Consider the following 2,383-nt stretch of genomic DNA (forward strand, 5'->3'; position numbering starts at 1 on the left):
CAGCAATTCCCCATTTTCCCTCCCCAATCCCAGTTTTTTCCCATTTTTCCTCTCAAATCCCTGGTTTTTTCCCATTTTTCCCATTTTTCCATCCACATTTTTTCTCATTTTTCCTCCTCATCCTTCTTCTTTCCCATTTTTCCTCCCAAATCCCTCTTTTTTCCCCATTTTCCCTCCCCAATCCCAGTTTTTTCCCATCTTTTCTCCTCAGTCCCTGTTTTTTCATATTTTCCTTCTTCAATCCCTGTTTTGTTCCCACTTATTCTCCCCAATCCCAGGTTTTTTTCCATTTTTCTCCCCAATCCCATTTTTTCCCCATTTCTCCTCCCCAATCCCAGTTTTTCCCACTTTTCCTCCCCAATCCCTGTTTTTATTCCCCATTTTTCTCCCCAATCCCAGTTTTTTTCCCAGTTTTTCCCCATTTCCCCTCCTCAATCCCTGTTTTTATTCCCCATTTTCCCTCCCCAATCCCATTTTTTCCCCATTTTCCCTCCCCCATCCCATTTATTCCCAGTTTTCCCCCCTCATTCCCAGTTTTTTCCCCCAGGAAGGGAAGTTGGAAGTTCTCCAAACCCGGAGTGGGGAGAAGGTGAGTTGGGAATTCCGGGAATTCTGGAGCCTCCTGGGCCCTTCCCAGGGAAAATCTGGGAATCCTGGAGCCTCCTGGGCCCTTCCCAAGGGAAATCCGGGAATTCTGGAGCCTCCTGGGCCCTTCCCAGGGGGAAATCTGGGAATTCTGGAGCCTCCTGGGCCCTTCCCAAGGGAAACCCGGGAATGTTGGGGCTCTTCCCACTTTTCCAGACCCTGAAATTCCTGCGGAATTGTCGCCTGGAAGTCGGGATGAGGAACAACGTGAAGTGGGAGCTGACCCCGGAGATCGTGGCCCGGCACTTCCTCCGGAATGTGAGGGACATTCCCGACATTCCCAGCCCCAAATCCCGGGATTTGCCCTTCCCAGCACCCAAATTCCCTGATTTTTGGGCTCATTCCTGGGATTCTCTGGGTTCATTCCCAGCATTCCCTGATTTTTGGGGTCATTCCCAGCATTCCCTGGGGTCATTCCTGGGATTCTTTGGGCTCATTCCCAGCATTCCCTGATTTTTGGGGTCATTCCTGGGATCCTTTGGGGCCATTCCTGAGATTCCTTGGGGTCATTCCAGGGATTCTTTGGGCTCATTCCCAGCGTTCCCTGATTTTTGGGCTCATTCCTGGGATTCTCTGGGTTCATTCCCAGCATTCCCTGATTTTTGGAGTCATTCCAGGAATTCCCTGGGGTCATTCCTGGGATTCTTTGAGATCATTCCCTGCATTCCCTGATTTTTGGGGTCATTCCTGGGATTCCCTGGGGTCATTCCTGGGATCCTTTGGGGTCATTCCTGGGATTCTCTGGGTTCATTCCCAGCATTCCGTGATTTTTGGGCTCATTCCCAGCATTCCTTGGGTTCATTCCCTTTTTTTTGGGCTCATTCCCCCATTCCCAGTGTTTATTCCCATTCCCAGCTGGGGGTGTTTGTCCCCCATTCCCAGGGTTCATTCCCCCATTCCCAGGGTTCATTCCCACATTCCCAAGGTTTATTCCCATTCCCATCCCAGCTGGGGGTGTTTGTTCCCCCATTCCCAGGGTTCATTCCCCCATTCCCCCATTCCCAGTGTTTATTCCCAAGGTTCATTCCCATTCCCATTCCCAGCTGGGGGTGTTTGTTCCCCCATTCCCACATTCCCAGGGTTCATTCCCAGTGTTTATTCCCATTCCCACATTCCCAGTGTTTATTCCCAGTGTTTATTCCCAGTGTTTATTCCCATTCCAGCTGGGGGTGTTTGTTCCCACATTCCCAAGGTTTATTCCCAGTGTTTATTCCCATTCCCACATTCCCAGGGTTCATTCCCACATTCCCAGTGTTTATTCCCAGTGTTCATTCCCAGTGTTTATTCCCATTCCCACATTCCCAGGGTTCATTCCCACATTCCCAGTGTTCATTCCCAGTGTTTATTCCCATTCCCAGCTGGGGGTGTTTGTTCCCCCATTCCCAGTGTTTATTCCCAGGGTTTATTCCCAGTGTTTATTCCCGGTGTTTATTCCCATTCCCAGCTGGGGGTGTTTGTTCCCCCATTCCCAGTGTTTATTCCCAGGGTTTATTCCCAGTGTTTATTCCCGGTGTTTATTCCCATTCCCAGCTGGGGGTGTTTGTTCCCCCATTCCCAGGGTTCATTCCCACATTCCCAGTGTTTATTCCCAGTGTTTATTCCCATTCCCAGCTGGGGGTGTTCATTCCCACATTCCCACATTCCCAGTGTTCATTCCCAGTGTTTATTCCCAGTGTTTATTCCCAAGGTTTATTCCCATTCCCATTCCCAGCTGGGGGTGTTTGTTCCCCCATTCCCA

The 2,383-nt window shown here is 49.9% G+C and overlaps 1 long non-coding RNA gene across 2 annotated transcripts; it reads left to right on the plus strand.

Moving 5' to 3' along the window:
• The first annotated feature begins 544 nt into the window (after positions 1 to 544).
• On the plus strand, positions 545 to 2,268 carry LOC113942145. 2 transcript variants are annotated; one of them, XR_003525855.1, is made up of 3 exons: positions 545 to 589; positions 802 to 903; positions 2,257 to 2,268. It is a non-coding gene; the product is annotated as an uncharacterized LOC113942145 (long non-coding RNA). The 2 variants fall into 2 exon arrangements; XR_003525854.1 differs by lacking the exon at positions 2,257 to 2,268 and adding an exon at positions 1,501 to 1,520.
• Positions 2,269 to 2,383: the final 115 nt, after the last annotated feature.

The sequence above is a fragment of the Corapipo altera genome, unplaced genomic scaffold, assembly GCF_003945725.1.
Source record: "Corapipo altera isolate COAL_440 unplaced genomic scaffold, ASM394572v1 56869, whole genome shotgun sequence".
Taxonomy (NCBI): domain Eukaryota; kingdom Metazoa; phylum Chordata; class Aves; order Passeriformes; family Pipridae; genus Corapipo; species Corapipo altera.